This window comes from Simochromis diagramma, unplaced genomic scaffold, assembly GCF_900408965.1.
Source record: "Simochromis diagramma unplaced genomic scaffold, fSimDia1.1 OVJJ01000205.1, whole genome shotgun sequence".
Lineage (NCBI taxonomy): Eukaryota > Metazoa > Chordata > Actinopteri > Cichliformes > Cichlidae > Simochromis > Simochromis diagramma.
In genome coordinates this window covers 6,988,268-7,012,950 of record NW_024386782.1, presented here as the reverse complement: position 1 = coordinate 7,012,950, position 24,683 = coordinate 6,988,268, and the positions used below count along the sequence as shown (strand labels likewise).

Below are 24,683 nucleotides of genomic sequence, written 5' to 3'. Positions count from 1 at the left end.
TGTAGGTTCACTCTTCCCAGTCTGGTGCAGGTCTACAATACTTTTCCTGGTGTCCTTCGAAAGCTCTTTGGTCTTGGCCATGGCGGAGTTTGGAGTCTGACTGTTTGAGGCTGTGGACAGGTGTCTTTTATACAGATGATGAGTTCAAAAAGGTGCAATTCATACAGGTAACAAGTGGGGGACAGAAAAGCTTCTTACAGAAGACGTTACAGGTCTGTGAGAGCCAGAGATTTTCCTTGTTTGAGGTGACCAAATACTTATTTTCCACCCTAATTTACGAATAAATTCTTTACAAATCCTACCATGTGAATTCATGGATTTTTTTTTCACATTCTGTCTCTCACAGTTGAAGTGTACCTCTGATGCAAATTACTGACCTCTGTCATCATTTTAAGTGGGGGAACTTGCACAATCGGTGGCTGACTAAATACTTTTTTGCCCCACTGTACCCTGCACAGCATAACCAGAGCCCTTCACTCTTGGCCAAAAGATCTGATTTTTTTTTTTAACATAATTTTTCAGCTGCCTTTTGACTTCAGTTATTTAAATGTTTTGACCTGATTAATGCCGATATTTTACAAAAAGCATCAAGTAAATTTGTTTTGGTCTTAAAACTTAATGCTCACAATTTTTCAGTGGAAAATCAGAAGAAAATGAATGTGCTTTAAGAACATATATAAATGTGATGCATATATTTCACCGCAGCAGATTTGTGATGGAATGAAAAACTTTTTTCTGCTTGCATGCCATTTCATTATATATAATCATCCTCATGATTTCAGCACTTTTTTGTTTGAACAACAGTGTGTTCACTTTGAGCTCAGATGAGGGACATTTCATCACGGTTGCGCGGCCCCATGCTTGCATCTCTGAGCCTCAGATCTGGGAGCCCGAGTACCTCAGGACCCAAAGGCATTTAAACCTAACCCCACATAACTCAAGCACACATTCTGATTTCTAAAAGCTTGTTGACTCTTATGTGGGACTTCTCTTTGCTATCCTTAGCCTAAGGGTACTTGATGACTCAGGGTTTCATTTGGTAATATAAGTAGATAAGATGCAAGTTTCATCTGCCTCAGGATGACTAATCAGATATGCCGTATCAGAGTTCCCTATATTACTTGAAATTCTCTTTGTCAGTTACTCTGAGTCTAATTGACCTGTTTCTAAAGACTGCAGCCTATACAGCTGAGCTATTCTGCACAAAAATGGTCTGCTTCGCTTGGCAAAGACAGACCCAAACTCCTAAGAATGCTATGATATGTTGGCTAAATATGCACAAGAGTAGCTCGGAGCAAGGACATACAAGAGAGCAACCAACCACAGAGAGAAAACTGTAGGGGGGAGGACACAAAGTGCACTTCAGAGCACCTCGATGATCTTCCAGGTTAAAAACAACTGCACACAACAAAAAATTATACCGGATAAAAGCAACAAAAAAGGTCAAAGCAATAACATTTTGGTGAAAAATACAGAAAGCCAATGGATACTATAGAGGGCAGTGACACGTTTTGACTGATTTTAACATGACACCGTACATTATCGAAGGGCTAAATGATAATGAGCAAGGCTGAGAAACTTTGCACGGCTGCAGGGTGGAGTATGAGCTACTTACTGCACTCTATGAAATGACAGCTGCCAAAGAAATACCATTGTGAGCGGTGTTATAGGCCTCACAGCATGAAACCATCTGACAGCTCAGCTAAGCAGTCACATCCTGATTCCTGCTCAGGTGGCATAAGTGATAAGCCCTGCTCATTGTAGCCATTTAACTCCCAGACCATTTGGCTGTGGATGTGAGCGGTCGAGTCCACTTTGTTGATTCCCTGCTGCCGCCAGCTATGACACACTCCTCTAAGTATCACACACAAAAAACCCCACTAGAACGGCAGGCTGATTGATGCTCCGTCTGAAGTGAGTGACCGCGCCGACATGAAGCAGCGGTTAAACACTCCATTTCATTTCTGTTTAAACACACTTTCATGTTTAAATACCATAAGTGACCTCTTCGGGGGCAGAGGGAGGCAACCGCACTGCAATTAATATTCCAAACGAAATGAGCTGTTGTCAGTGCCGTCTTTGTAAATAACTGCCTACATTTCTCTGCGAGCTCGGCTTCCAAGAGCGAGTCACGATGAATGCAGTGCCTTATCACAGGCAGAGAACTTCCTATGCATTATGAAGGCTGCATGGAAATCCCACATCTTTTCAACGTGGCTTGCAAAAACAGATCATTACAGTGGGCTGAGTTCAAACCGTGATGCTGCTGTCGCACTGTAGATAAACACGCAGCTTTGTATTACTGACGCTGGCTTTGTGTGTCATGTCACTTTGTTGTACTGCAAATCGTTCACCCACCACCCTGTGAGTAGGAACACAGGTTTTAATGTTTGGAACAGAAGCTGAAAAACAACATGTTGCCTATATTAACTTTAAGAAGGGATTAGATGATCCGATTCCACTGAGCACCTGCATAATGATAGTTGATGCGTAATATAATTAGTGAGATGATCACAGAGAGTAGCTAGTAGTTTTGTGCCATTCATTTTTATTGGTGCGCTTATAAAGGCATCAAGGACAATTTTGTGACATTAAGACAATTTGAATATAATTAAGGGAATAGAAGATTCAAGCGAAACTGGCATGTTGCATGAATTGCGATGGTATAAATGTCAGTGTGGGTGTTTTTATGTCTGCTTTTGGGAATGAATTCTTAGGGTTCGGGGAGGGGGGATGCTAAAAACAGCACACTGAAGGAGTTTCACAGTCACTAAAAACAAACCCAAAAGAAAAAAAAATCTAGTGAAGAGAAATTAGCTTGAGGCTGTTCTCTGTATAGAACAAAACAGGTAAAAAAAGAGAGAGAGAGAAAGAGAGAGAGGAAAGAAAAGCAGAGGTGCGTTACTTTGCTATAAGAGGCTCTATAATGAGACCATGAGATGTGGGTGGTTAGTGAATACCCCTCCAGCTTTCGAATAAACACTCGCACTAAAGTTCAGCCGAAGCCTGGACTTTTTATCCTGATAGATGTGTTTGTCTTGTTTGCTTATTTGTCGATGTGTGTGCATTTGCATGTAGTTTCCCTCTTATCTACTGTGAAGAGAATCCAATTCAGAGTGTGTGTACCCCCCAACACTGAGCTAAAGCTAAGGATCTGAAATGACTCCTAGTAGTTTGGACTCTAAAGTGTGAGTTATTGAGGCATAGATGAGAGAAGACTTTTCAGCTGCAGCCTTTGTTTTTCTTTCTTTTTAAATCTTTAGTCTCAAAGCATGTAATTTCCTCCCTGAGCTTTATAAAGAGTGGTGCTACCTGAATATATCTATTTTGGCTGTCACAGCTTGAATTCTTTGTCAAATAAATTTTCCCAAATCACCGCTATCAGAGAACACAGATATACAATTAAGGCCCGTTCTCAGACAGCAGCGGTGGCAGCTGCATGCTGCGCATACTTAGGTCTCCCCAAAATATCAAATTCACCTATAATATTTTATGGACAATTTACACAGTAAATTATGCTCTTTGAAACACGACAGAGATGCTTCTATGATCTTGCTGAATTCTTCATCACTGAACACTGACGCAAATGAAGCCTGAGGGAAGGATTCGGCTCATTGTTTCTTTTTTTCATATAAAAGTTTGTCCTTTTAAGTTTCCTGGAATTGTTGAGATGTTGTTTCTGTGTGAGTCACTACATGATACATTATTTGACTGTACTTCAGACTACCTCCAACCTGGCAAAGCGTCTTCTTTCAAGCTCTTAATACGGCCATGACCTGGAAGACTGACAACTTACATAGACATACTACATGTGTCTGTAATGATATCTCCAAAAGACTCCACATAAAGTTTACTTATTAATTGTATGCTCTTTTTTTTCCTTGTAGTCTCCTCACCGTTGCAAAGGCTCTTCAAACAGAAATACATTCGCTTGTGAAAGGATGCCTTCAGGCCACATGTTCTTCTCTGACTTCACTTTCTCACATTTTTCCAGACACTGTATATTGTACGTTGCTCGAGTGGTCCACTTACTTTCAAGGTTAATTTAAATTGTGGTTTAAATGAGCCCAACTCACCGCTGCTCTGTTTGTGCTTTCTGAAAACTCAAAGCAACACCTACAACAGAACACCGTACCGCCTCAGATATGGTTCTCCCCTGAAGGAAAAACAAAGTAATTCTGTGCATGAAATAATTATTCAAACACAGTCTAAAAGAAAAGCTGGTAGAACAAATGAAGCTTTGTTTAGTTTACAGACTACAACTTAATTCTTTGTAACTTTGCATTATTTTGGTCGTTCTTTTCACACACATTTCTAGTTGTCTTTTTACACTGCAGGACGGAGTACAAGGCAATGCCGGGGTAAGCGTGAAAATACTTTTCTTCACCTATAAAAAGATATGCATGACAATGAACAGACGATAAAATGCAGTTTGTGGAGAAATGCTTGTCCAGTTTAATAAGAAAAGTGTCACAATGGGAGGCTGCATGTGTGAGATGCTGGATCTACTCACAGAGGATAAAGAAAAAATGTTGATCTCAACCACTTATTATCCAGAGGCTGATTCCATCCATGATCCTCATCATATTATTGATGCTAGACTGGCACGCCCTGAGTGCCTTTGTGAAATTGCTTGACAAAAAGGACTACCTTATGGGATCTTATTCCCACTGAATGCTTCAGTTTAACCTTGTGTGAAATGCATATGCTTCCGAGGCTCTTTTAGACCATATGTATTAGTGCCTTTTATAGTTTTCTACAAGTTCTACAAGTTTTAAATGTTACATGAGACATCTGTTTTAGAGACTTTTTAGGAAGCTCTCAGGAAGAACACAGTGTAATAGGAAAAACACACAAACATTACCACAGTTTGAGATTCGCTTCAGCTAATGATGCCGCACAGCGTTCTTTTTGGTCCATAAAACTAAACGATTAACCTATGCCACAAGAGCATTCTCGGTCCAACTTTTGAAGATTTGAAATGTCCCCCCTCATCTTGCTGCACAGTTTGAGGTGAAATTGTGTAATCATTCAAAATGTAAACATTTTCATTTAAAAGAAGTTCTGCCAGACAGGAGAGCTTGTCTGTAATAGTGCCCCCAATGTGAGTGAAAGCACTTCAAACACAATTATGGCAAAGCAGTAGTATGCAGTATGAAAAGCTGGGTTTCTCCACAAACTATACCCTGGGGACAGATCTTTTGAAGCCTCAAAAGTCTCAAGCAGTTTCTAAAGTCTCAAGCAGATCTAAAAGCCATAAGCCGAGGTTGTTTGATAGACGTATCATTTTATTTAAAGACTTAATGGCTTGGAACTTCTAACATTATGTTGTGTCCTTGTCAAAGGTCTTTGGAAAGTTTTCTTGATTTTATACTAATTTAATCTGAATGAATATTTGCACAAGGGACAATACGTGCATCACCAGTGAAGAGTGAATAATAAATATTAGCCACTAAGATGATCTCTTTGCAGTCCTTCTTTAGATAACCTCTGTGCATTTGTAACTAAAGAATGAAACTTCAGTTCATTGCATTAAACGATCGATATAAATCAAATGTGCACATACTGTGTTCATACATGTAAAAAGTGCATCAATTTTATTATTTTTTTAATGTATAAAGTTGACAGACTTTTCTGATCAATTAAGCTCAATTGTTTAGCTTTTTGGTCACTGCGGCACGGGTGTGGTCTCTGGCCCGCTGCAGAGGAGGGGTGGCACGGAGGCGGGTCTGAACAGGTGTTTGGGACGAGTGACTGATTGTGACTCTTCTTATGTTTTCAGTGACAGTCGAGGAAGGAGAGCGGAGTGACCATTGGGCGGGATTGTCTGTGTCCCGTGTGTTTAAGCTGAAACCACAGCAATAATAAAATAAGTGTGTGTCACCATACCCACAGTGTGTGTCCGTGTGTTGAGGCCCAGCAACGTCATACTCTCCATTTATCCAAAGATGTTAACCTGTTTCACCTGGACTGTATTTAAAAGATGGACATAGCCACTATGACATCACCCATTGATTTCCTGTTGTTTGTTATTTCAATTAAGCCAGAAGGAACCAGTTTAGGGTTAGTCTGGGTTTTGTGCCTGAGCTCTGAGTTTTTCTCATTCTTAATATTTGGATTTTGTGTGTCCTTCTTGCAGAGGTGGGAGGTTCAGTAGTAGAAGTACAAATACTTTGTTGCCGCACTTAAGTCGAATTTTTAGTATCTTTCATTGAGAATTTATTTTTCTGCCAACTTTTTACTATCACTCTCTAAATTTTCCAAATATAATGTTATATCATTTACAGAATTACACTCATGGGTTCCAGTTGGCCAGAATGACCCAGAACAGTGTTTTTGCAGGTGTAAGTGAAGATGACATTGCAGTACTTTAGCATCTAGCTAACACTTCACTAATGTAGCAATAAAAAAGGAAGTAACATTTTTAAGTGGCAGGTATTTTCAACAGTTCAACAAATATCAGTAAACATACAAACTGTTTCTATGCAGTTTATTGCGCGGCATGTCTGTGAGCCAAACGTCCAGCTGCTGTATTTCCCATAGAAAGAAAATAATGTGAGATAACATCACTCCGAAATGGAGAAAGATGTAAGAGAGACAGGGCAGGAGAGGATAAAAAGAGGTTATACTTAAAGGTAAGAGCAGGTCAGTGACATTTGATAAGGTGAAAATCTAAAGTTCATATGTAATGTCCTCATACATTTTAGAATTTTTTTGCAGATATTGGATCTACACATGATGTGTGGCTTAAGTTAAATTTTTCATATTATGAAATGCTGAGCAAAACTAATTGAAATATACTAAATTTGTCTCCATTATGCAGTATTCATGAAAATACTGTGTGAGAGAGTTTGGTGCTAAGGTGTTTAGTTTGCAGTACAGTGGTGAAGTTTACATTAATAAACTATGTTGGACTGGGACAGAGCAGCTGTGGTGTTCATGGTCAGTGTCATGGCTGTCCCTCCCCTCCCCTGGTTTTGCCAGCAGTTTCTTCCTATTAAAAGGGAGTTTTTCCTTCCCACTGTCGCTAACTGCTTGCTCATAGAGGGTCCTCTGATGGTTAGGGTTTTCTCTGTCTGTCTCTGCTGTTTTTGTGGGGTCTTTACCTTTTTAAGGTCTTTACTTGTATCTTCAGACAACAGTTGTTGGGATTTAGTGCTTTATAAACTGAACTGAATTAAATGGAATTGAATTTTATTGTTTCCACATCCGGGACTCACCCTCGCTCCTTTTTGCTCTCAAGACTGGTAGTGGACATTAGCATCAGGGTATCGAGTTTTTGATATTATTTCTTGTAATTTGTATATAAAATTCATATTATTTGATTTTGCTGTTTGCTATTCCCCTGCTAAATTGGCCTGTTTTTCTTGCCTCTAAAGTAATAATGTAACCATGTAACCAAGCCCAAGGTTCCATAAGGGGAGAGCTGCCATTAACAACTGTAGCTGTTGAGTGCACTTGACTAACAGAGCTCCTCAGTTAAGTTGCATCATCAGAGGTATACAGGGTCGGGATCTGGATGTCAGTAGTTAAAGCTAAGCACGCCCCCACCATTGGCTTAAATTAGTTTCTGTATTTCTTTTAGGATACGATTCTTAGAGTGTGGGACTCACATCATTATCACCAGTTAACCTAACCTAACCTAATTAACTACATGTGTTTGGATTGTGGGAGGAAGCCAGAGTAACTCCACAAAGAATATGCAGTCTACCCACACAAATGCCCGGGGCAGATGATGGATTCAAACTCAAGATTTTCTTGCTGTGTTGCTACAGTGCTAACCACCACACCATCACGCTACCCAAGTTGTTTTAAAATCTGAGTTGTAATGCTTCAAATTTAGCATTAAGTTGCCATGTTTGGAGGAGAGGGTAAAGTTCTAAGCTAGATTACTTGGAAAGGTGTGTGTGTGATATGATTTAAAGCACTGCATTTTGAAACAGTCTACAATGCAAATAACAAATCAAAAACTGTCACTCAGTGCTCGTGATCCTGTGAAAGTAAAGACAACACTATGTAAGTGAGGAATGATACAGAACATTTTTCAGTTCAACTTCTCATTATTCCACCACTGCTTCAACACAAAAACTGTCACTTACTAAATAAAACAAACACTTGAGCAACTGCAGTTTTTGGCATGTCTGCATTGGCTTCATGTTTCAGCTCATTCACACACTGGGGAAAAAAACATTGTTAAATCAATATTGCACGTACTTACTGAAGAAACTAATCAGTTGAAACTCAGAATAAGGCCAAACAGTATTATTAAGGTCATAAATTTAAGCCCTCATAATATTTAAACTGGTGGGTTATAAATGGGTGTATGTATTACCCTTATGCTTGTCATGAATAAGGAAATAATGTTTAGTTCTGCTGTAAAACTGAGTATTTTCATGTGGTGAATTTTGGACATTCAGCACAATGACCACTTGAGGCCAACCTCAGGTGGTCATTAGACCTGGAGTTCCTGCTTGGTTTATAATATGGACACGAGCTGGGCACTGACTTTGCCTGCTTGGTTTTTAGATTTCATTTGACATACTTAATGAAAAAATATTTAAGCGTCATTCTGGCTGTTTATAATAATCAAATTAGAGTTTTTAGACAAATCTATCTATGTTAAGTACACAGATGTTCCTTTCTGACTAATTGGAGGAGCAATTTGGTGCAGCCAATCTGGAATATGAATTCTAGTAATTATGATAGTAATCACTAGAATATAGACTCCAAGATGTTTAGCCCAGAAATTGATATATATCAAATTATTTAACTAATCATATGCAGTCCAAGTGCCTGCCAGCACCAGCACCCAGACTCTGCAACATAAACTGGATTTACTGCAGCACTTTAATTAAGAACTGATTGACTCAAGCTGAGGTCGTCACCATCTGCATTCTGGATAATAGAGGTGGTACTTTTGGCACAACTGTCATATGACAGGCAAAGCAATTCTGCAATCCCTAAACCTTTGACCAGATGTCATTATTCGGGAGGTTTCTCTTTGCACCTCTCTCAAAATTGAAAGCACCAGGGCAAGGATTCTGAGACAGTCTAAAGAGGATTTCTAATAGAAGCCATCCTGGCTATTTGAGAGGCTGAATAAGTGGAAGAAAATACAGAAAAGCCTTTAGATCAGAGTTTAAGAGTCCACATCATCTCAGTTTCTTTCATTACTGGGACTGTGAAACCCAAACTGATGTGTATATGCCTGTTTGTGTGCGATGCAGTGAAATCCTTTCCCTCCTGATTTTGTTGTTCTTAATTCCTTTCTTTTTTGGACCTTTGATTAATCAGTGTTCAGAGTACGAAGTGGTATTACCAGGCAGTACACTAAGCATGCAGACAGAGCCTTCAATCAAGTTACCCCTAGCACCCTCAGGGGGAATCAGACTATATGTTTCAATCCAATATCCTGTCTCCTTTATTCCTGATCCTCTGTAGTGATGTTTAATCTCTGTAATATATCAACAAGTCTGTGTGTGTGTGTGTGTGTGTGTGTGTGTGTGTGTGTGTGTGTGTGTGTGTGTGTGTGTGTGTGTGTGTGTGTGTGTGTGTGTGTGTGTGTGTGTGTGCTCTTTGCTTTTCTCACTTCACTTCAAACTTGGTGATGAGCCAAGTAAGTGCAGTGTCATCTCTTTTGCTGGGTACCTTCATCAAAAAGTGATCACGTGGTTATGTTGCTATAGACTGTATGAGTCACACAGGCTTAAAGACTGTTTAGCAACTGCTTAAAAACCCCATAACAACCATTGTTTGCAAGGGAAAAATGTATATTGGCCAAACAGTTATGTTACTGACATTAATGGAAGCTATTGGGAGCTGGACCTGAATCCTTCTAGCAAATGCTTTGGCATATTCCCACAGCCTCCCTCAGTTTGCGTATGGAATATCCCAAACTATCAAAGATGCAATCTGTTAGCAATCAAATCAATCACAAGGACATTTTTGGTGCAGGACTTTTGATTTCACATAGGGAGAGCCAGCAACTTCCAGGATCCACTCACCAACCTGTTGGGGAACAGCCAGTTTTCCCCGGCAACCTGTGATTGCCAGGAGGTTGACGATCAGTCCCTCTGCCTGCATGACGGAGACTAAAAGATTAACATAGCATGCAAACACGTACTTAGTGACAAGTCAACACAGAGGTGATTTACACCTGTTGTATTTTTCATGTCCATCAGATGATGACTCCTCTAGTTGCAACAACACTTAACACTAACAATAAAGGCTATAGGAAAACAGCCTTTCTTTGTGGACTCAATACTTTACAATTAATTTACAAATGACTTTGTGGGCTCAGGATCTAGATTCAGGTCAGACTGACTAAAATATCAAGTTTTGTAAATTATAAGCCTTATTAAGACTCAGAAATGAGGATTGTCCAGGGTATGTAAAAGCAATGACAATAGCGAAAACCCTGAACTTTAGGGATTCAATATTCAGTAGGGATTCCTCATTCTATCTGTGATTAACACCTCTTATTCTTGAATTGTGACATGACAGCTGTCATACTCCTTTAAGTAAAATAGTAACAAATAAACCTCCAACTGACTGTGACATTTTTTCCTTTGCCAACAGCGGCTGCGCTACTTTATTTACAAATCATGGTGATTTCATCGTCCTTTTATTCTGTTTAATCTTAAAACTCATAAACCCAAAATCCCAAATGTATCATCTTTGTTATATAATATTATATTAAAGGTTAGGCTCCAGTCCCTCATCGACCGGCAGATGGATGACATTAAAGGTTGTATAAATGAGATTTTAAACATTACTATTGCAGCAAAGCAGTCCTTGCTATGGAAAGACACAGATGAGTGAAGTAAATAACCCTTCCTCTTGTGAGTTTCTGTCTTCAGTTTTTTTGGTAGCCAGTCCCCTTGCCAAAGCATATTTCATGCAAATCTCTTCCTTTGAGACAGTCGGCGTCTTCTGCATTCATAAAGAGTGCGGTCCAGCGTTGTAAGTCTGAGCCCTATAAATACCTTTTTTATGTCACTTACCTCATTTGTTTGCATGCTTTTTATTTAGGCTCAGGTGTGAATCTGTACTTGTGCCATTCGCTACTCTCTGTTTTACTGCCGTGCGTGTGTGTGAGTGTGTGTGTGTGTCCGCGGTTGTTTATCTGACACATCGCTCAAACATCATTTTTAAATTGCTGGTTTCAAAGAAGCTGTCACAACCCTCCTGTTAACAAAGCTGCCTTCACGTCTCAGCTGAGATTTAATCTGTGGTGCGGTTCAGTGTGGGATCACTCCTCACTGAAGCTCCTCAGTCGTTTAAGACTTGTGATCTCAGCAGTTTTTGTTTTTTTTTATATTATTATTTATCTCCATCTTATATCCAAAGATGCAAAGGTTTTTGAGTGCATATTTCATACTGGGAAAACACTAATGTCACAGAGAAGAAATCAGGCCCTGCTCCGTCTTCGGATGAAAAAGTGTTTCTGACATATCTGTCGAGGTTTTAAAAATAATAATAAAAACATCATGCATGGAAGCCTGTGGAATTAAACTCACAGAGACCTTCATATGCAGTATATTGGATTGTGATCCATTGCCATCTGCTCTGTGTGGTTTCTGAATGTGCTGTAGCTACCCCAGCAACAAAAACGCCCTGCCTTCAGGCTTTACTTTCCCTGGAGATGTCAGAGTCCTGTCAGAAAGGGCAGCTCTGTGAACAGAATGCAAACAGGACTTATAGTACTGAATTAGTTAATCCCTAAAGGTGTGTAACAGACTTAGAACAGACATTTTTTTAATCATCAGTCTTTATTATTCATTGCTGCAGTTATCACATTGTGATATTTTACAATAAAAATGTTTTATTATTGGCATTCAGACAAAAGCAAATAAAGCTACAGAAAGGCAGCATTTTTATAATAAGGTGTTGAATATATCCCAGCACACACCTCAAGGCATTGAGTCGATGTTTACCTTTAAAAAAGCCACACAAACATATTCTAATTAAACAGACTATGTGCATAGAATATTCTTATTTGCCTTTAGCTCTTACAGCATAAATTCCTCACAGAAGTCTGGGGACAAGCGCTGTCTTATGGAAAACTCTTGCAACGAGGTCCCTTTTCACAAACATAAAGCAAACACATAAAAGCTGCATTATATTCTGGACGTGTACAGAATCAGTAAGAAGCGTCACAGCTTCTCAAAAGCGCCTCACTACAAGTGATGTTGTGCAGAGAATTATCAGCAAAACTCTCTCTTGATTCAGAAAATTGCTCCTGTAAGTCTTATAATTTATCACTGGGTTAATATTACTGACTGCTGCTGAAGTCACTCAAGAGGAAAGTGGTTAAATATTATTTGATTGTTAGATTTTGTATGTAAATAATAGAGATAATAACTTTGAGATTGATCTTTTGAAAAAAAAAAAACCTTAATAATGACTGAAAGAAATAATTATTATTAATAACTGCTATGCTTGGATCAGCAGCGGCTCACCAATACTGTATATCAAAGGCTAGCTTGCTCTGGATTCAACACCACCCCAGGCAATTCCCTGCACATCATTCCACCTCACTCTCTCTGTACACTGTCCTGTCTACTTCCTGCACTGTCCTGTCACATAAAGGCGAAAAGTTCCCCCCAAAAAATAACTGCAAAGTTGTACTTTTGAACAAGCACAAGGATAAAGTTGGCCACTAAAACGAAAAGTGCAGTTAACTTTAAATCACATTACAGGACACTTTAGTAATCTATAAATGCATTTCCGTTTCCATTAGCGACGGAGAAGTGATAGGCTGAAGCCTCAAAGACCCACCTAAAACACCATTACACCAAAAGGTAAAAAAAAAACGTGTAAAGTGTTACGACTGTTGTCGGAATTATAATATGTAAATTTGAGTGTGCAGGTGCTCCTCCATGATTGGTGCATCCAGGGTGGATGGATCGTACCGATTGGCTAACGACCGGGAGGCAGTGCATAAGAAGACACCGCCAGGGACTGCCAGGTCATTCATCCTCGGCCCAACCCAACCGGCAGACCGTGTGTTCACTGTTTCATTATGTCAGTTTAATGTAGGAGCATGTAGGGGTGGACCGTCTTTTTGTTTGATTAGTTTTCTCCTGTTTTTGTTAGGTAGGGAGGAAAGTAATTGTCGTTTGGTTTAGTTCTTTTGACTAGGTAAGTTGTATTTACTCCTGAGATAGGCTACTTGTTGTTTGTTGTTTTGGCCTTGGGTTCACCCCGAGGTTATAATCCACTCCCTTCCTTTGTTTAAATTCACTCATTGTAAATAAATCACTGTCACAAAGCATTAATTGTGTGACGTGCTGCTTGGGGTTGGACGGGGATGGATCACCCTTTATGTTGTGGTCTGGCCGCGCCTAGACGGGCCATAACACAAGTTTACAAGGAATGAATCAGAGGTGAATAACAGAGCTGCCAAGGGTTTTTACTATGATTATTAGATAGTTTCTGTATTAAACAGTTACCTTTGGGAAAGCAGGAGAAGATTTCTCATTTGTTCTGCTTTTCATTTGTTCAGAGATATTGATCATTATCTCATTTTGAATTTTTTTTTCTTTTTAAATTGTGGAGTGCCCTGTATTTTAGACTGAGCTAAATAAAAATAATTTTGAATCTATTCAGTTTGAAGTATTAAAAAGATTTGCTGAGGGGGTGTTTTGCCTTTTGCAATCATAAAAACAGTCCCTTTCCACAACCCAATCACTTTTTTATGAAGACACTTTGGAATTTAGAAAAGACCAAATTACAAATAAGTGTGATAAGTAGCCATAACAGACTCCTCAACGCTATATCAGCAAATCAACACTTAATTGTTATTTTCCAGATTAATCTGAAGCTGCAACTTTATTTTTCAGCAGAGTTTTCACACATATAACTAAGCGCTATTTTCACACATATTTCGCTTACTTTTTTGAAACACTTTCCTCCAACCGGACTATAGAATGCATCAATACATCGTGATTCTCATTGTTGTGTTCTCTCAACTATAAAGTCAGATCAAGTCAGTACCTCCCGCTGACAAGAAGCTGAGTTTTACTGGGAATGGATCATTAGTTTGTCAATGACACAAGCCAGAGCTCTCCACAAAGGCACATACTGCATACTGTATGCTGCACACATTTATATTCAGTTCCATGTCCATATTCACATCCATATTTCAGAGCTGTGTAACTGAGCTGTAGCTCTCTGAAACCTCAAGTGGAACACTTCACTTTGCTTCTCTTGGTTTTGTTTTGTCTTTTTTAAAAGACATTTTGCATAAATTTGATCAAATCACAGCATTAATACAGTAAAAATATTCATACTAAAGATATAAAGTAAACTAATATGAACATCGCTTAATTTGGGGAATATGAGAAACTCTGAATTTTAAAGCAATTTCCTATTCTTACTATTTTGTTTCTGCTCTTGTATATTTATGGAATTTATCACATAAAACATCAACTGACCTATTATATGTTAACACATATAGACCCACACAGAGCCAACCACAGCAGTTTAACATATTCTATTTACAAAAGGACCGATAACAGAATAAGAAGAAATCCTGCAAACAAAGTCTTGCTGTTAGTTGCTGCCAGAATAACTTTGAAACTAGCAGATAAATTAGCAGGAGTTCTGTCCTTGAGTCGACTGATTTCCTGAAGAGTGGGCAGGCAGGTGAGTGGATTTATTTTGCAAAACTGAGTCTCCTTCTTCTTACAAAGGTCACGTGAGGGGAAACTCAAACAGACCGGGGTCCAATAGTGAGTTTAAGCTTTCATAGGAGCAGACAGAGGAATGATCCAAGCTTTTGGCAGTGACACTCGCACACACTGGGAGATTTTCCTAGAAGGGGAGACGAGACCAATGTTAAGTACTCTAGTACAAAGGACAGGGAACATTTCCTAACAGCGTGGCGTTACCGTTTCAACAATCTGGCGAGGGTGAAATGGTAAATGGCCTATATTTATATGAAGAGGAAGAGCGGGTCTTTCAATGCTGCAGGAGGGATGGAGAAATGAGAGGCAGGTGTGTGATGAGGTCACAGTTCCAGGTGGTGGCCGCAGTCCACACAGACGCACAGGAAAGAGATGAGGCTGCTGTGAGGAGGTAAGGAGGTAAGGGGACCATGACAATAAGCCGACACCTGAGAAAACAGTCATGCATATATTTTGGAATATTCATGCTAAAGATCTTAAGATTCACTCTTCAGGCCAGAGTATGATGGGGTTTAGTGTGGGGAGATAGTGTGGACTGCCTACTTTACTGGTATTTTCAATTTTAATCTTTAATTCAAATAGAAAGATATTAATCATTTCTTCTAAGACTTTCTTTGACTCCTGGCTCGTGGGGGTCTTCTGCATACACAACACAATTTCTTGGTTCATGGTCTGCTGCTGATGAGCACATTATTAAGACGACTGTGGCTCACACAGACACCTCCTGTAAATGACTGGAATTCTTCATTAGCATGCATTCAATTCCATGTTTAAATGGGAATGACACACAATGCCCTTTGATATGTGAACTCCAGCTCAAAAATTTGAATTTACCTTGGGAAAGCCAAACATGAGCTGGGGCTTTCAGTTATTAAAGTATTAGTAAATAAACTGTGGGTGCAGTATTGTGTGGGCTCTGCTCGAAAAAAGAGAAAGCTGCAGCGTGTTTTGAGTTTTGCTGACAGGCACCTACCCGTCTAACTAGAGCAGTTTGGTTTGCCTCATCGGTGTATTACCCACAGTAAATGGTGGTCAGAACGCCCCCAGTATCGATTAGCAGATGGGACAACCACAATGGAAGTGAAGACATAGAAAAGGCCTGTCTTAAAAAAAAATCAATATCACTGTAGGTGTGTGGTGTATTCAACTGCTTCACCTTAACATCAAATAGCCCTATCCAGCAACTCCAGTGCTTTTGCTAAGACCAAAAAAAACAAAAAACAGCAATTTTGTCAAGCAGAGCACAGCAGTTACTGATGTAGCTTTGATTACTAACCTCTTAAAACACCAAAGTAATGAAATAGTACAATCTAATAACTGTTTGAAGTATTGGTACTTCGCACAGTAACAAATGCTACTATATTAAGAAAGTTTATCCTATTTGAAGCCAGGAAAGAAAGGCAGCAAAATGCAAACTGGCTCAATTAACAGGCTTATTGCAAATAATATCACAGCTCTAACACTAAACCAGGATCCAACCATTTTCTTCCACTAATCCAAATCCGTTTTCATGGAGTCTATCCCAGATGACATTGGGCAAGACCCTGAACAGGTCGCCAGTCTGTTAAAGGGTAAACTTGGAAAGACAGACAACCATTGACACTCACAATCACATCTATGGACAATTTAAAATCACCATTTAACCTAACCCCACTAACTGCATGTCTTTGAACTGTGTGGGGAGACATGCTGACCCGTGTCATCAAGCCTGTGTGATCTTTAATGGATCTTTGAGATCTTTTAAAAACATACAATAATCCCAGGCTTAGTGTGCATGCAAATTTGACATAAGACCTGCAGGCATCCTGTCTTCCAGTTATATATAAATGCATATAAAACAATGAAATTAAAGACATTATATGTTATCAAACACTATAGACCTTCTGTAACAACCTCTGGGCTGCTGGGCTAACAGGTTGTCTTTGGCTTTGTGTTTCATGTTGCACATGCCCAGTGGGTGTGACCCAGTCATCAGAGATTGGGAACACCCGAGCTCAGCGTTCCCCAGTATAATGACACACTGTGCTCACTTAGAGAAGATTACTCTGCATTTCACTTGCCACATGCAACCATACCAACATGATCTGTTATGATATAACTCACAATTTTTACTTACTCTGGTTATTCCGCATGTTTTTGTTCATTTCAAAGAAAAGGTTTGTTTAGTTTTTGTTTTTTGTTTTTCACTTGATCAATTGTGTCATCTTCGGTTATTTGTCACTGTTTTTGAGCCAGTTGTGACACATCTCACTATCTGCTCCCAGAGGTCTAAGGGATCTTCTAGGGCCAGTGACACTGATTTCTACAGAACTGATTGGTGAGTAGGTGGTGACTTCGTACCTGCTGATCTCTAATGTGGACCCTCCGCAGCATAAGTTACCATGGCAATATACCGTGGAAAACCCAGCGTTAACACTTACCTGGATACGACAAAAATCCTGCTTCATCCTACAGGTTTCTGATAGGAAAATGATGTTTAGATCTAAGTTTGATCTAAATAGGTTTCTCTTTTCTCTTCAGCTCCTTCAGGGACGGGGAACAAAGACATAAGGCATGCTGTGACTGTCATATTCACAACCACACAATTGAAATAACAATTTGTTGTCATTCAAATGACACATACAGATTTAAGGTTTCACACCTTCTAACACCATCACTGTGTATACGTGAACGTGCAATCACTGGAGTTTGTTGAGTTCAGTTAACTTGGTTCATTTGTTTGAACACACTCTGACCTGTCTGCTGCAGCCACTGTTGGTTTGATAAATGAGGAGAATGAGAGTGGAGATGGCTGAAATACAGAGGCCAAACAAGTGAACCATCTGCTGTGATGGCACGGCATGCTTGTAATGAGTCATTTCATTATTGTGCTGGTGTTTTTTCCCCTTTGCATTTGTACATTTGTACATTTTCTCTGCTTGATACTGGTTGACTTAGCTCTCATTTTATTAGAGCTGTGTTGAGTTAAGGGGCGATCGTGGGCCAAGAGTTGGGAGTTCGCCTTGTAGTCGGAAGGTTGCTGGTTCGAGCCCCGGCTCGGACAGTCTCGGTCGTTGTGTCCTTGGGCAAGACACTTCACTTACCGCCTACTGGTGTTGGCCAGAAGGGCCGATGGCGCGATATGGCAGCCTCGCTTCTGTCAGTCTGCCCCAGGCCAGCTGTGGCTACAACTGTAGCTTGTGTGCATTTGTACCAGTGTGTGAATGTGTGTGTGGATGACTGGACTGTAAAGTGCTTTGGGGGTCCCTAGGGGGACTAGTAAAAGCACTATACAAATACAGGCCGTTTACCATTTAAGGAGTGTTTATGAGTAGGATTCTGTGTATTTGACCTCTTTTTTAAGGTCTGCTTATTTCTTAAAATAGTTTATTTTTACTGCGCTTTATGTTTTGCGTTGTTAAAACACACTTTTTTTTTGACAGTACACCTGTGGCTGTGTGTCCTTTGACTTTGTAGCAGCCTACAGATCTATAAAGCTTCTTCTTCTTCTTCTTCTTCTTCTTCTTGCTGTTTCGTTTAGAGGTCATCAGTGAAGGACGGTGAAGTATATAGGATGCCTGTCCACACAGAAGTAAACATTAGGCTTTTGTTCACATTTCAGCACCAGTAAAGGACTGATTACATTTACAGAGAGTGCAAAATGCATCATTTGCTTGCTTTTAAATGACATGTGCAGCATATTAAAAAAGCTGTATTTGACGGGGACTACCAATACTGTCACCTTGGACCAGGGAGTGTTCTCAGGGGCTAAAGTGGGCGGGAACAACACTGAATGGCGTATGGCACACAGTGTTTCTGCTAGCTAAGGGTAACAACTCTGTATCTTCCATGGAAGAAAAAAATGTGGATGTGAGATCATTTTACTTTTAGAAATGGAGAAAAATGTAAGAAAGAGAAGACAGGAGAGGATGATTCGATTCTTGAAGATGAAGTCTGCTCAGGAAGTCACATGGTAAAAAAGAAAGTACACCCACTGTCAGGTTTTATACTGTATATCAGAATAAGATGTGATTTAAAAAAAAATACAGTAAACTGTAGTATTCAACAGGTTTCAAAATAAGTAAATCCAACCTGAGATGAACAACAACACATGACATCTTAGACTGTTATTATTAACTGAACATCTGAAGCCAATATACACAAGCAGAGTGTGTTACAGTTTTAGTCTCTCACTTTGTTGTTGGAGGAATTTTGGCTCTTCTCTCTACATTGTTGTTGCAGCTCATTGAAGTTTGCGGGGATTTGTTTATGCACAGCTCTCAGCTCCCACCACATGTTCATTATGTTGAGGTGTGAAGTGTGATTGGGCCATTGAAGTACCTTGATTCTTTTCTCTGTGGGATCATTTTCCTGTTGTATGATCCAGTTTAAGACGAGCTTTAGCTGTCAGACAAACATCCTCACACTTGACTCTAGAATAGAGACAAGACACTTTCCCCTATGAAACCAGAATATAATGCTGCATGACACAATTTTTCACACAACGCTTCTGCATTTTTGGTTAATTTTTGATGAATAATGTAATGGTGTTGTCATTTTTTGTCATTCATCTAAGGTTGTATTTACCTCATTTCAAGACCTGTTAAGGACAAGGTTATTTTTTTATTGTGGCATGATACACGAAACCCGAGACCTGACAAAGTGTATTTTCTTATGGCTGTTAAACTATTATAGCTATAACATCACTATGAACTGAGTTATATTTCTTGGTTAGAGCTACTTCTAGACGTCTTTCACCTGAGTTTATTAATTTGCTGTGAAACCTAATCAAAAACAAAAAAAACAGCTGTGTGTGATAGTTGGCTTTAATTAAGGTAAATGATTTCTAGATACCCGTTAATACCCATTGACAGTGTAATGTAGTTCTGGAAACTCTCACTATGGGAGATTTTCACTCTTTCTCTTTAAGCTAACACACTATGTCGGTGTAAAGTTTTCAAACACCCATTTTGACCGTGTTGTGCATACCACTCACTAGCGTGAGTTTTTGCGTGTATGCTGCATGTGTGTCGTGAAAATGAACTATGTAACACTGATCCTAACTTTAACAAGTGTTTGATTATCAGTACTGTGTCTGCTTTCACGTTGTATCCTTATCAAGGTGCTTACTTATCATTACCCAGATTTTAAATGCCTGAAAGTAGAAAACGTTTCTAATTGCTGCCTCTGATAATTTATGCTGTCAATAATACAATGTATGAGATGTATTGTTGATTTGGTTATCTGCATCGGCAAATAATAGTCTATTTAGTCTCTGCATATCAATTAAAAACTGAAACAATCCCTGGACAGTAAATCCCTGAAATAATCAAATGTGTCAAACAGATGGATGCACATTGTAGGATGTACAAAGAAACGGCTATCACACAACATCATTTAAATGTAAATGAGAAGGGGTAGCTGAATCTGCAGGATTTCTAAGCTCCTCTGCTTATTAATACAAACTTGTTGCCGCAGAAAAAAAGAAAAAAATGCACAAATCCACCAGTATCTTGAAAATTTTGCATTTTGATGAGGATAAACAACATACTCTGAATAAATATTGTAATAAGCATTAATGAGTGAAAATGCGCTGCATTTTTTGGAGCTTCTACCATTTAAATTTGACATAAGCTGATGCTAATTCCAGGATCTTGTTCTCTGTCACAGTTCAGTTTGGCTTAACAGCAGGGGAAATATCGCCTGGAATGACTTATGCAACTAAGGATGCTCTTTGTCTACCTTTTATCCATCCTCCCCCTCTACCTCTCCCTGCAATGTAGCCATTGATTCATCTCAGACACAAGAGTGACCTTTGACCCCTTGTTCTGATTCATAATTGAACAATTTTGCATTTTATGTTTGTGCCTGTGAGTAGCCACTGCTGCCAACCAGTAATTAGAATTTTACATTTTGTACTGACCCACTTTCCAAGTGAGATTTTCAATCACGATTCAGCCAAGATTGTTGATTGTTGTTTTTTTTGTTTATTTGCAACTCTGTTAATTGCACCATTTAGTAATAAAACAGAGATCATGCCTTCCATATGTGATTATAATTAATATATCTCATTTTTTAAATATGCACCAACATCATGACTGAATCTGTGCCAGTTTCTAATCATTTTCATTTTTCTCTTTTCTCTAAAATGAAAATACAGCATTGTTATGTCATGTTTTTGTTCACTGTAGAGAAAAGGACTGACACACATGGCCAGAACCAGAAAAAAAATGTTCCTTTCATCTGAAATCTTACCTACTCTTCATCCAGTTTAAGTTAAGATTAAAGATTGGAAAATCTGCACATCATATGGTTGTTCCTTAACTATGGAACAACCATGTCCTATGGATGTGTGTATTATCATCCTGGGTGATGCCACATCCATTATGATGTCCAGTCAAAGGATAAAGATAATCGCTCACAGCAACCTTGTAGTAAACCTTCCTCTTAGAAAAGGTTTGGAAAGATAATGTAATAAAGCATAAAAGCCCACAGATGGTATATAAATACTGTATTTTGATTGGTAGTCGGTGATATACTAAAGCATGGTAATTTGGTGAATATAATTAAGACACAGTAGCTGTCAGCTCAAGCTGGAGGATGAAAGCCTAGGCCCAAAACTACGTGCCAATCCCTGTGCAAACAGTGTAACAGGAGAGGAGAGTAGTTCAGTGTATGAACCAAGTGTGAGTGGCTGAGGAGTGAATAGTGAGCTTGGTAGGCAGAGGGTCAGGGAAGGCTGAAAATTGCTCTTTTCTGTGGACTGCATCCTGGGCAGCAAAGTTGACATCCTCAGGGGAACTAACTCAAAAGCAGGGAATACGACACCAGTAAGATTTTGCCAGCTAACTTTCGCTAAATAGGGTGGAGAGGGTTTTGACAGGAACCTCTCTTATTTTGGAGCTGCCTTACTGTGAACTGCATGTGGTTTCTTTTTTGGAGACTGATGAGGCCAAACCAGCAAGTAAAAGGGAATGAAATAAACAGTGTTGGGAAGGTTACTTTTAAAATGTATTCCACTACAGATTACAGAATACATGCCCCAAAATGTATTTTGTAACGTATTCCATTACATTACTCAATGAGAGTAACGGATTCTGAATACTTTGGATTACTTAATATATTATCATGCTTTTTTTTACAACTACATGAATGTACTATTGCTGTGTGATTTATTACTATTACTGAAGGCTACTCGCCATAATACCAACTAGATTTTTTTAATCTTAATATAAAATGAGTAACAGCAGGTGGACATTAGGTGAGGCTGCACTTTTTGCAGCAATCTCGTATAGAAAACTATTCCGCGCGTATATAAAACAGGTCCACAGCTCCAAACCGTAGTAAAGGGACCTCTGGTTAATACGTCGGGTTCCGTGTCGGGCTCGTAGCCGAAAACTAGCTTTACTTTGTTGCATGGGTCAACTTTGCTAGCGAGACACAGAGAGAGGCGTTGAAAGGCTGCTCCAACGGAACTTATTGCTTGGGAGGAAAACACAAACACAGTGTACAGTCGAGCCTTAATAGCTTACTTACAACCGGGCTCGTCAGGCACTCTTTTTGGCTGCAGTGGTTATTATTATATTTACATGCTTCCATCTCCTGTTTCTGCTCGTTGACAGCTCGTACTTTTCCACTCTCCTTTTTCTCCCTCCTCGCGCTCACAGTCCATTCTCCCTGCAGCACGGACTACACTGCCCATGAGGCTACATTCTTTAGAGCGATGCCTGTAACACTCTGCCTATTGCCTTCATATTAAATAAATAAAAATATTTCTTCATGTCATTATGAGACGCTAGATTGAGACACAGGCATTTGAACCTCTTAATGCGTGTTTTGTTTGGGTTTCCACCAGTGTGGAATTACCAGAATTCTGACTACTATTCTGAACACCTTTTTAAACGGTAACTGTAACGGAATACAGTTACTCATTTTGTATTTTAAATACGTAACGTCGGTACATGTACTCCGCAGAGGTGGGACCAAGTCATTGTTTTGCAAGTCTCAAGTAAGTCTCAAGTCTTTATCCTCAAGTCTCAAGTCAAGTCTCAAGTAATGTCAGGCAAGTCAGAGTCGAGTCTCAAGTCACTGGTGTAAAAGTCCGAGTCAAGTCACAAGTCTGAAACTTTGAATTTCAAGTCCTTTCGAGTCTTTAAAAAAAAAAAAAAAAACGAAAAAAGCATGTTGCAGTTATGCTAAATGTAAATATTAGACCATGTAATTTTAAAATCTGTGTTTTTCTCAACACATGACAAAATAGTGAACTTAGAAAATATACACAAATTGTGAAATTGCACCTCTTTAAAATGCAGCTCAATTAAACCTAGCTCCAAGAATAATTTTCACCAACAGTTCTGAGATAAGCTGCATGTTATTCTTGGATGCGGTTGTAGGACCGGCTTTAAAATCGCATGACAAAAATATCATACACATTAAAAAAAACTGCATCACCAACGTAGCCTGGAAAACATTTGCTAGTTAGATGATGTCAGCTATCTCATCCTAGCATATTTATATGCATATTTATAATCATACGGTTCTTGGAGTGAGCGCATACACTCATGAAGTTTAGTAACTTCCGGTCACTGCAACAAGCCCAGGTACAGTTTACCGACGGATGGGTACAGGACCTTGAAATGCACCGTGTAGAACGAAAGACCATCGTACGTATCATAAGTTTACCAGTCTCACAAATTGTCGTCATAAATACACATTCCTTAACGAGCTCAACGGTAATTAATTAGTAGTGAAAATAATTTCTGGTAGCATTACAGAAATGTAGCAGTGACAACAATATTGTATGCTGTAATCGTACTGGGCAATTAGTGATACAAAAAACCTGTTTTATCCTGTGAATAAAAGTATATGTTTTTGTCAATGTACCATAATAACAGAAGCGAAACGCAATATTGTGTCAGGACAATTCACTATTTATGCACAATAAACAAAGGAGCATAGTGCGACAATTTCTGTTCAGCGCCAGACTTGCTTGTAACCTATATCACTAATTATGTTATGAAAATGACGTATTAACTACTAAAAAACACTGACCTTCGTGTAAATGCTTGGAGCAGACTAACCTGTGAGCTGGAGTGTTCTGGGACGTTATATTTGATCTTTGAATGGCTGCAATCCAGGCAATCCGTTGCCTCTTTGTTACTTCGGAAACATGGCCTGAACAATTTCTCTTCAACGATCCGATAACAACCGATCTCTTTACCCGTCGGCTTCCCGTGGCTGTCATGCGACCGGCTATTGCAGTTAATAATACAACAGCTTCTTGACATTTTTGTGTTTCTTTTTATTGCTGTATAACTGATTTTAATTGAAAGCCTGCGTGCGCTAGTACCGCTTGCCACGAGTTCCCAGAATCCTTTGCGGTTCTACCCGTGAATGACGTCACATTTTCAATCTCCATATAATATGCATGTTAAATTTTATATTTGGGGTAAAATATCAAGTCTTTTCAAGTAAACCGGTTCAAGTCCAATTCAAGTCCCAAGTCATTGCTGTAAAAGTCCAAGTCAAGTCACAAGTCTTAGAACATTTTTTCAAGTCAAGTCTAAAGTCATAAAATTAATGACTCGAGTCTGACTCGAGTCCAAGTCATGTGACTCGAGTCCACACCTCTGGTACTCCGTTACTCCCCAACACTGGAAATAAACCCCTAAAGAATTAGTAATAAAACATTCTAAGGGTGTCCTAAGTGACCCAAAGGAGCTGAGCTTCCTTAGGAAACGCAACCACTGCTGGTATTTCCTGCCTGTCTCAACTGTGTTTTCTCTGCAAGGTTTTAACAAGTAATCCAAGACTGTGCCCACGTTCTTATACTCCTGAGCAATCTCCACAACCTTACCATTTATAAAGGTGAGGGCTGCTTTAGCTATGTGCCTTTGCTTGTTCTAGAACATTTAGTATAATCACAATAATGTTTTGGTATGCAAGAAGCATAAATGAATCATCCAGCTGTCCATCCATTCATCCAAAAATCAGCTGAACTGCAAATTTTAATTC

The 24,683-nt window shown here is 39.2% G+C and overlaps 1 long non-coding RNA gene across 1 annotated transcript; it reads right to left on the bottom strand.

The window, feature by feature from the left end:
- Positions 1-13,030: 13,030 nt before the first annotated feature.
- LOC120726144 lies at positions 13,031-24,453 on the bottom strand. Its single transcript, XR_005694281.1, has 3 exons — positions 24,443-24,453; positions 19,123-19,128; positions 13,031-13,139 (listed from the first exon to the last, which is right to left on the bottom strand). It is a non-coding gene; the product is annotated as an uncharacterized LOC120726144 (long non-coding RNA).
- Between the last annotated feature and the right edge of the window lie 230 nt (positions 24,454-24,683).